Source organism: Triticum aestivum, chromosome 3B (assembly GCF_018294505.1).
Source record: "Triticum aestivum cultivar Chinese Spring chromosome 3B, IWGSC CS RefSeq v2.1, whole genome shotgun sequence".
NCBI lineage: Eukaryota > Viridiplantae > Streptophyta > Magnoliopsida > Poales > Poaceae > Triticum > Triticum aestivum.
Window position 1 is genome coordinate 71742177 of NC_057801.1, and position 11002 is coordinate 71753178.

At 51.4% G+C, this 11002-nt stretch overlaps 1 long non-coding RNA gene across 2 annotated transcripts; it reads right to left on the bottom strand.

Annotated features, from left to right (window-relative positions):
* Positions 1-2396: 2396 nt before the first annotated feature.
* Positions 2397-6936, bottom strand: LOC123068659 (uncharacterized). Of its 2 annotated transcripts, XR_006431937.1 has the most exons (7): positions 6346-6935; positions 5423-5541; positions 5272-5332; positions 4582-4703; positions 4323-4492; positions 3223-3343; positions 2397-2978 (listed from the first exon to the last, which is right to left on the bottom strand). It is a non-coding gene; the product is annotated as an uncharacterized lncRNA (long non-coding RNA). The 2 variants fall into 2 exon arrangements; XR_006431938.1 differs by having other exon boundaries at positions 4323-4703; positions 6346-6936.
* Positions 6937-11002: the final 4066 nt, after the last annotated feature.

Consider the following 11002-nt stretch of genomic DNA (forward strand, 5'->3'; position numbering starts at 1 on the left):
GGATTGGCTACCTTATTAAACAGAGAAGTTGAAAAAGGTACTATCTCCCCACTGAAAATCGCCCGAGGCAGTCCGGGTATATCAAATCTCCTCTTCGCGGATGACAGCTTGCTTTTCTTCAAAGCTACTGTAGATCAAGCAAGGAAAGTGAAGGAGCTCTTAGACCTTTTTCAGAAATGCTCGGGTCAACTGTTGAGCCATAGCAAGTGTTCCCTACTCTTCAGTGAGGCATGTCCAGATAATGTAAGGAAGGATATTATGAGCACCCTAGGAGTGGAATCTTCAACTTTTGAGGGCAAGTATTTGGGGTTGACAACACCGGAGGGGAGAATGGAAGATGAGAACTTCCAACCGATCTTGGACAAATTTGGAAAGAGATGTAATAACTGGAATGAAAGATTCATGTCCCAAGCGGCAAAAGAAGTCCATGTTAAATCAATTGTACAATCCTTGCCAGTTTACGTCATGGGGGTTTTTAAGCTCAACCAAAGCTTCTGTGATAAGTATGAAAAAATGATCAGAGACTTTTGGTGGGGAGACAAGGATGAACATAGAAAAGTTCATTGGATGTCATGGGAGAATATGACAAAACCTAAGAGGGATGGAGGCATAGGTTTCCGAGATATGCATTATTTCAACCAAGCGCCGCTAGCCAGGCAGGGATGGAGGCTGTTGCAATCCCCGAACAGCTTGTGTGCCCGGGTCCTAAAATCTAAATACTACCCCAATGGTGAATTACTGAATACCGTATTCTCCTCGGATGCTTCCCCCGCGTGGCGAGGGATTGAATTTGGACTCGAGCTTCTGAAAAAGAGACTCATCTGGAGAGTGGGCAGCGGAAGGAAAATCCAAATTGAGAGAGACCAATGGATTCCACGAGACGAAGGCCTAAAAACTGCGCATTTCATAAGCCGCTCCAGACTGAGATGGGTCAATCAATTAATGCTTTCGGACACAAAGGAATGGAACGTCGACCTCATAAGGAGAATTTTCCATGCTTTTGATGCAGACGAAATCTGCAAAATCTGAATCCCCTCTGCTGAAGTAGAGGATTGTGTGGCTTGGCACTATGAAAAGTCTGGTGTCTTCACTGTCAGGAGCGCCTACAAACTTGGCGTCACTCTAAGTAGAAATGGAAGGGAGGCCCCCTCTAGCTCGTCGAGTGAACCCGGAAACAGAAGCATTTGGGATGTCATATGGAAAGCAAACATTCCAGAGAAAACAAAAAAAATTGGGTGGAGAGTGGCGACCCAAACTTTGGCAACAAAACACAACACCTTCAGAAGGACCATTGTGAAGGAAGACATATGTGATTTATGTGGAACGGAGAGTGAAGATGAGTTCCATGCAGTTGTTTCATGCACAAGAAGCAGGGCGTTGAGAGCTGCCATGAGAGTTAAATGGGACATCCCCAAGGAAGTTGAGTTCAGACGAACGGGAGAGGATTGGCTTCAGAACCTCCTTCTGCCACAATCAGCTAGCATCAGAAGCAATATCATGTTAATACTGTGGAAAGCCTGGAGCCTCAGGAACAACACCATCCATGGGGATGGGAAGGATACTGTCACGGGAGCAGTGCATCAACTCCTCAGACTGGGCGAAGATTTGCTAACGGCTGAACAGGTAGCCAATGTGCCTCATAGCAAGCAAGCAACCACACTTTTTGATCAGAGGACATCCAAGCTTGTACCCCTGAAAAATAATCGCTGGATAGCACCAGCAATTGGGTATGTAAAAATCAACTGTGATGCGGCCTTTCTTAAAGATTCAGGGGATACTTGGGGAGGAGCAGTAGCTCGAGACCATCGGGGTTCTGTCCACTTGTCTGTCGAACGACGGCTAAACCAGTGTAGCTCGATAGAAGAGGCAGAGGCAGCTGCTGCACTGATGGGGATGTCTGAACTGTCGAACGTGTATGGGGGACCTATAATCCTGGAGGTGGATTGCGCTGCAGTGGGCCGAAACTTGCTCTCGGCGGATTCCTGCAAGTCGTCTTGCTATGCAACCATAGCTGACATAAAGAAAACCTCAAATGCCTTCTAAAGGTTCAAGGTCAGGGTGATTAACAGAGCTCAGAACGAGCTGGCTCACCAGATTGCAGCCACAACAAGGGCATCAGGTGACCACAAAGTGGTGGCAGGCGTGCATGATGCAGTAAGGCAACAGATGGTTGAGGAGTATACTACTACCATCGCATAGTGTATGCATGGTTCTCAAAAAAAACAAGAAAAGGAAGCATACATGTTCTTTCGTTATCTCTACCTTGAACAGATGGGCCTTGTCAAGTGTACAGGGTTAACAAGGAAAGGACAACTCCTGAGATATTGAGGTAGGCCCATAGATCATATCTTTAGGTCACAAAATAACTTCTTCCCTGTGTGAAGGTAACACGCCTATGTTGGTAATGTTTTCAAATAAAAAATTATCTCAGAACAATACAATTTCCTAAATTAGTTTACATGTATGGTATCAAGATGCTATATCAGTTCAGCAACTTAAGCTTGAAGATGTTTCGCTAGAATCTTACAGCTATCTATACAAAATTTAATTCAATATAAGCATGTTGTATGAGCTTGAAAAGCAGACCACAATAGATTAATAGCCAAAGGAAGGACCGAATGATACATAATTAATCAGACTCTAATCTAATCGCCTCGAGGTCGGAAACAGGGGCACCCAGCTCTGGTTGGCCCATGGTAGCCACTCCATGGCAGATCCAGACGCCGAGCGGTATCAACCATGGCCTGAATTAGAAGAAAATCCATTCACTACGCCTACCAAAGGAAGGCCATCTTCACTCCTGAGTTGCAAAAATAACTGTCAATAACTCACAGCAAACACAATATTCAAGTTCTTGAGTATACTGGATCAGTGAGAAAACAAAGAGTCATTGGTCAACATGTGATCCTGCTAAATACGAACTGAAACACTTGAAGATCGTAGTGAAACATCACAATATATATTACGTCCCTGCAAATCTGTAAAAAATGTAGTTAGCGGCCGGTGGTACTATGTACTGTGTGAACTAATAAATAATCACTATACTGGAAAAATTAATATAACCAACTTGAAAAAACAACTATATCATTCTAACCAACTTTGTTTGAACACAACCAGACTCCAGACAACAAATAAGAATCATTTCAAATTACAAATAGAAAATATGAGAAGGACTGTTGGAGGTACAAATAAGAATAATTTCATATTACAAATAGAACATACCTTTGCATCAGTAAATTTCGATTAGCATTACATTCAGACATCCAATAGATCCAAAATGCACACATAATTATAATGGTAGACCACAGGGTATCCGTTGCAAGGTTATTTAGTGTTTCATGGCCTGTGAAAGTGAAGAGTAGTGTAATGTCACACTATTGGTACAGAAAAACTGCTGCAACCACGAAAAGAAAAACTGGAATTTTTGTTTATACACAGTATAGTGCCTGGCCATCAATACTTTTGCATTAAATGTCAGAAAATCGTATAAACACATATATCAGGAAGTTATTCTAATAGTCTAGTAACATATAATATAATAACTAATATATTAACAACACTATTGCTTGAAGGGTCCAATTAGAAGCTCCTAGTTATTTTAGTTTGGCAAGCAATCTGTGTGTGCTACAATCTTCAAGCAGGATGGCCGTGCAAATTTGTGTTCAATCTTGGCTGATATAGGAAGAAGGCGCACATCATCAAATCCGGCGAATACCGAAAGAAGGATAAACTCTCAGCCTTTCACAATGAGCATGTTGAGCCAATCAAGAAGGCAAAAGGAAATGAAGAAAACAATTGCAGACGGATTCGACGGAAGGCGTGCAGTGGAATACTCGCTGGGGAAATCGTTGGTTGGCATGGACCAGATGCACCTCCAGAAGACCGCTCCCCATTGTGTTCTTCTCCCGGCGCTGCACCTCCCTCTCCATTGTCCTCTCTTTGTCCCTCCTATCCTACATTCTCTCTCTCCCTCATCTTCTCTCTCGAGAAGAGGAGGGACGAGGGATTGGGATTTTCACCGCGCATAGCACGATCCACCCTTTTTTTCACCCAAACTCATTCAGCAACGCACACTGCAACTCGGTCCCACCCAGATGGCTGGCCCAGGCATCATCCACCCAACTGGAAAGGCACGACGTGAAGCAAAACAGACGGTCGGATGTTTGACAGCCAGTTAAGAAGGACCAAAATCTTTACACAGTGGCAAAACGTGCGATCCAGATCGTTGCGCGCGAGGGATGGCACTGGAATGGCGGGTACTCTAGCAGCGTTTATATGTTCGATTACTGGAATCTGAAAAGTTGGGCTCACGTATTGTTTACCTTCGACCTTCGGAGGTCTAAACTGAAGAGTAGGGAGACATGGAAGCCTAAGTAGCGGTCTTTCTTTTGCTGCTAACCTCCCTCTCAGTTTAGGTGCCCCCGGCTAAATTGTCTTTATGCTCATGCTGCAATTTACTTTGCCTTCAAACAATAAAATCTACATGTGGAAACTGTGGAGAATACATATGAACATAAAATAGTTGCTGACTATTTTTCTCTTAATAACTAAGTTAATATACAAAAGTTTTGGTTCATATACCTTGCAATTTTAACATGAGTATCCAGATCCAATGGCTAACCTATGAACAAGGGCCAGCCTGCACTTTCCCCCTATCACAGGCCTCCTTCCTCTCCCCTGCTGCTGCACCTTGCAGCAGCAACCTGAAGCCAAAAGTACACAAAATTGTACAAACTAAAATAAAAGCATGTCCAGATGCCTAGTAACTTTGAAAGTCTGAGTCCTACTACAGCAGCTCAAACAGTCAATGGTCAAAAGAGGCTAATTAAGGTACTGGTACAAGGTACTTAACTGGGCATACATAATATGTAGACTTAAAGAATTTTGATAAGATGCCAAGGCTTCTTTAGTCTATAAATGGTATACTAACCTGATTATCTGAACACCAAAGCCATGGTTGTCATTGCATATCTCTAGACTACATAATGATGCCATAACCAGAAGATTAATGCATCAGTGCATGAACGAAGCGAAAAGAAAATAAGCCTATAATGTCCCATGCTATATGTAGTGCACCAAATCATGGCAACAGAAGTATCACCCAAATTAAAAACGAAACTATGTGAGCACAAATTTTCAGGAAAATGATAGAATGGTGAGACTCATTGTGTAATAAGGATTATAAGCTCGGATGTTTACATTTGAACAAATAGAAGAAAGAAAGGGGAACATGCAACAAAAAGAACTTCCCAAAATTAGTAGAAATTTTACCTCTGTAACAGAGGAACTACAAAAATGTATTAGTTGGTATTTTCCCCAGATGGTGAATCGCCTGAAAAAAATGAACAGTATGTACAATTATGGTGTTATTTTCTTGTGCACGCACCAAAAGTTCGCAAAAAAAATATTGGGACCATTGTACCTTTATTTTCCCCTTGACCTTGCTCGACTATATGATGGCGATGCACGCTAGCCAGCATCTTCAGATTAGTCCATCCAGAAAGCACACCAAGGGTAACAATTGGATTGATTGTATGATCCCTAAAATGCCATTATCAGAAAATTCAGTTGGTGACTAATAGTAAATAGAAGGGCAGGGGTTGTTTATCATGCTTACTTAGAACTCGCAAGCCCTATCTAATCCCTCTCCAAAGCAAACGATCTATCTATGCGAAATAGTTAACGGAGGTAGGCAAAAATGCTATATACCAAAGTGTATATGTCAATCTAAACTGAAGTACTGCTCACAAGAAGGAGAAGGAGAAGAAAGAGAAGGAGAAGCCCTATCTAATCCCTCTCCAATAATAAAATCCGAAAGAACCTGGAAGATGTAAGATCGTGTGTGATTACAAATTCCAATAATAAAAGAAAGCAAGCCAAAAATGTTGTAAACAAATAGATGAAACTACTTCCAAGAAACTGATAAGTACCATCCTAATAATACGCCCCCTCCTTTTATCTACGACCAAACATGCTGAACACAATGTTTCCTCCAATAACAGTAATCCTTATCATGCATGATTTCACTCGACATAAATCAACTAAAGCATAAAATCTATGCAGAATGCAGATTGCTAGACCACTTTTGCAGCCAACAAATTGGAAATCCGAAAGAACCTAAATCAAAATAAAAAGGTAATGTACTGGAGATGTATGAATCTGGGCAACCGTGGGTGCAGCGAAAACACATGGAATCTCGAGAGCAAAATCTGAAGAAGGCTCTCCCAAATCCGTCTCTCCTTTTCCCCAAAATTGGGCATGGGCGAGAAGGTAAAGCAATTAACTTTTGAGCAGTATTTTTATGTGCTGAGAGCAATTAACTTGCAGGGTGGAGGAAGAGCTCACCTGGCACCTGCGTGATTACGCCTCTGCTCGCTGTTTACGTGGGTAGGAGAAGATGACCAATGTAGCGCGCGCTGCCGGTGGAGCTCCAGGCCTCGCCCTCCCCTGCTCCTCAATGGCGGCGACCTCCGCCCCGATCTGGAACCACGGCGAGGGACGGCGCCCGATCTGAGAGAGGAGGAAAACAAGAGGGGCGGGATGGATGGAGGGCAGCACGAGGAGCTGCAGCGGCCGCCGCGCACGAAGAAGAGGAGGCGAATCGGGAGGAGAGGAGCGGCCATGGCTGCCGCGTTCGCCGCGCACGAAGAAGAGGAGGCGAATCGGGAGGAGAGGAGCGGCCATGCCCGCCGCGTTCCTGGCCGAGGGCCAGCATCCTGACTGTCGCCGCTGCCATATGCGCGGTGGCGCTCGACGCTCCCTACACCGCGCTAGCCGCCGGAGGTGAAGAAGAGAGGGGGCGGCTGCTGCCGGAGCCGGCCGAGCGCGCAGGGAAGGAGGGATGCCGGGCTCGAGGCGGACGAGAGATTGGTGGATAGGGTTGGCCAATCCCACCGCACGCTCCTACCCACCCGCCTGCCAATCCCATGTCGCCCACGCTCGTTGTAGTCAACCTCTTTTTTTCACCAGATACACACACGAGAGGGACACTGTAAAGCTGGGCCCGTGATAAAAGAAGCCCCACCCATCATCTGCTGCAGCGTGAAAGAGCAACGTCAAGAGAAACCAGCGGTTGGATGTTTGACACCGCTGTGAAAAATTGCCAGCGAGGTAAATTGTTCGATGCAGATTGCTCGCGCGACGCAGATCGCCCAGGTTTGCGGGTAGCATAGCAAGGTTTATAAGTTAGATATGCAAGCTCCCAGGTTAGATGGGTTGTTTTCTTCCAGAAATCACCGGATAAGGGCCTCTTTGATTCAAATAATTTTTTTCATAGTTTTTTTGGAGAATTTTAATTCTTAAGAAAAAAATCCATGTTGGTCGTTTAAATTATACTCGCTCCGTCCCAAAATAAGGGACTCAACTTTTACTAACTTTAAGTCGCTTATTTTTGGACGGAGTACCTATGACCGTAAACTACAGGGCGAGTGAGGGATGGAGCCCTATCTAATCCCTCTCCCCTAGCCGGCCCCGTCGTCTCCCCGTCCTCCGCGCTCCCATCCCCGCCGCCAGCGCCGCCTGCGTCTGCCGCCCCACCGCCCTCCTCGCCCGTTCTCCGCGTCCGGTGGGCCAATATTGCGGACGAGGAGCCGTTCCCCTCCCCTCCTGTTGCTCCCCGTCACACCGCCCAGCCCGACCGGGCCGGTGGCTCAGCCACCCACGAGCGGGGTTCTGCCGTCGGCTCGTGGCAGGTGCAGTCGCCGCCGTTGCCCTTGAGCTCGTCTCGGACTGCTGGCGCGCAAGGCCGAAGCTTGGGGGTGGGAATGGTCGCCGCAGGCGCGCCCGTTCGTGGGGCGTGGCCGGTCGCTTTGATCGCGGCTCCGCCCGTGCATCTTGGCGCCGCCCGCCGACGGCGCGGTTGGCGTCTGCCCCGGCGTCGCCGCCGTCGCGCTCTGTCCCGGTCCTCTCGGCTCCGGTGACCCGCGTCTCCCCCTTCCGCCCGTTTATTGCCTCGTTCGGGTCGTCCTCTCTCCACGTCCGCATCTCCCTCCCCCTGCGCGCCGGCCCTCGCCGGCGGCGGGTTGCTGGTGCCGACGGCCGAGGCGCCGACTGCCGATAGGGGGGAAACCCTACGGCTCGCCCCTCCCCGTCGCCTGCTGGGCTTCGATTCGGCCAGCCGGGGCATTCTGGGCCGCGGCCCAGCCCATCTGCCGTCCGCGCCCACTGGGCCCTCCTCACCCCGGCTGGGCCACCCTGAGGTGGCTGGGCCACCCCGGTGCCCTAGGCCCACACTCCCGGCCAGCTCGATTTGGCTCCCTCGAGGGTGTCCGGTCGCCCCTTCTCTCCTCCCGCCGCCACGACTGCTCCCACCCTCCAACCGCAAGTCTTTCCCCACCCGTCGCTCCTCCCCACCGTCCCCCGCTGCGTGCCCGTCCTCGCCTCCCTCCCCGCCGCTGCTGCCGGCCATGCGTGAGTGGAACGACGGTGAGCCGTGGCAGAAGCGGAGGTCGGAGGACCGCCGCGAGCCCCGTCGCCCTTCGCCCGATGCGTTGCGTCGCGAGGAAGAGCTGCGCCGGGAGCTGCGGGAGCTCCGCAACGGCCGGCGCGATGACCGGCATTCGCCGGCTCGTCGTGACGCCAGGGGCCGGTCGCGCTCTCCCCGTCCGGCTGCTTCGAGTGATTGGCGTCCCCACCGTCGCTCGCCTTCCCCTCCGCCTCGGTGCGGCCAATCTCCTTCCCCACCTCGTTCGTCGCTCCCTGCCTCGTCCTGCCCCCCCCTGTTCAGCCTTCTGCTCTGGCCCCGCGGAAGTATGTCCCGCCCCACGCCGCATCGCCTTCGGTGCCGGCCCCTTCGGCTGCCCCGGGCTCCGGTCCTTCCCGCGGTTGTCAGGGCCCGCCCAAGAAGAAGAAGCGCCGCGGGCAGGGGCGGGGCGCCCCCGCTTCGCTTCCCCCGGTGGCTGCAGGTTCATCCCCGGCACCGGGCCCGGTCTCCAACCTACCCCGTCCCCCGTGCTTTAATTGCGGGTGGCGGGGCATTCGCAAGTGAGCTGCGTCAACCCCCAGTGTTGCTACATCTACCAGGACCCTGGCCATCCCGCCCTGCTATGTCCTGCTCGCCCTGTGACATCGGAGCTCATGATGTATGGCCACGGGATTGAGGGGCTGGGCTTCTTCCACCTCGAGGTCCACGACCTTCCGCCACCCTCGCCGACCCTCCAGGCAGTTATCACCGTGGTTGACGGGGTGGCATCCCCGGAGATGATCGAGGCCGAGCTTAACCACCTCTACCGTCGCTAGTGGGACTGGGCGGTCACCCCCACCGCTGGCCACATCTTCACCATCATCTTCCCCGACTCCGTCAGCTACGAGTACGCGACGCGCAGTGGCCGGATCACGCTCGCTCTCAACCAACTGGTTGTCGACATCCTCGAGCCGATCCTTAATGCTCAGGCGGCGGTCGTACTTGACACCGCTTGGATCCTTATCGCTGGCCTCCCTGATATTGCGCGGTCTGAGCTCGTCATCCGCCAGATGTCCCGTCTCCTGGGCAAGGTGGTGGTGGTCGATGAGCTCTTGTTGTGCAAAGAGGAGGAGGTCCGGGTCAAGGTCAAGTGCCACGACTCCACCAAGCTCCGCACCACCGTCCGAGTTTTCTTCAACGACCAGGGCTTCGACCTCAGGATCTCCCCGAGCCTCCCAACCACGTCGGCCGGCCCCGCTACCTTGACGCCAGTCTCCCCGGTGGATGGAGACTACCACGGTCGTCACCGTGCCCGCTCTCACCACTCCGATGACGAGGGGGGTTCGGAGGACTCCCGCTCCCCTTCCCCCTCGCCTCCTCCTCCGGCCGCTTGGGGCAAGGTCCGCCAGGCCGGGCCCTGCCAGGCCCTCGGCAGTCCCTCGGTCTTTGCGGCGACATCATCCGAGGCGAGCGACATCTCCAGTATCGGCCTGGTCGTCTGCCTGGCTTCTTCCCTGCGCTCTCCCTCCTCGGCTGCTCTCGTCACACTGGGTCCGAAGTTGGCCCTCCCCTTGGCTGCTACTCTGGATCCCAGTCTGCTGCAGATGGATCTGATGGCTCTCCCTGAGGTGGTTGTAGCCCCGGTGGTCGACGCCCCCCTTCCGGCTGTTGGGGAATGTAGTAATTTCAAAAAAATTCCTACGCACACGCAAGATCATGGTGATGCATAGCAACGAGAGGGGAGAGTGTTGTCTACATACCCTTGTAGACCGTAAGCGGAAGCGTTAGAACAACGTGGTTGATGTACTCGTACGTCTTTGTAACGCCCCGGATTCGATGCGCCAGGTGTTTGCCAGTTATTCACCATAGTTGCCATGTCATTTGCTTGCGTGTTGCATTTTATCATGTCATCATGTGCATTTCATTTTGCATACGTGTTCGTCTCATGCATCCGAGCATTTTCCCCGTTGTCCGTTTCGCAATCCGATGCTCCTATGTCCTCCGGTGTTCCCCTTTTGTCTCTCGTTGTGAGTGGGTGTTAAACTTTCTCTGAATGGCCCGAGGCTTGCCAAGTGGCCTTGGTATAGCACCGGTAGACCGCCTGTCAAGTTTCGTGCCATTTGGAGGTCGTTTGGTACTCCAACGGTTAACCGGGTAACCGTAAAAGCCTCTTTCGTCTTGCAGCCCAACACCCCTCCAAAGTGGCCCAAAACCCATCTAACTCCCCTCCATGCTCTCGCTCGTTCGATCACGGTCGTGTAGGCGAAAACCGCTCCTCATTTGGACTTTCCTAGCTCCCAGAATCTATAAATAGACCCTCCCCTTCCATTTTCGCGGATGAAACCCTAGCCCCTTCTCCACCGCGTCGCCGGACATGTCCATCCGCGCCGGACATGTCCGCCGGCCACGTCCCTCCGTAAAATGGCGTCGCGCCATGTCGCCTTCCCTGCCCCCGCGACCAACCAGCCGCCGCCATGTCCTCATCCCCGCCGGCTCTCTCTCTCCTCCGCGCCGCCGGGCCCGCGGGGCCCCGTCGCCGGCCCGCCCCCGGGCCGAACCGGGTCGCGCCCCGCGCCGGCGCCCGACCGCCCGAGCCGCCCT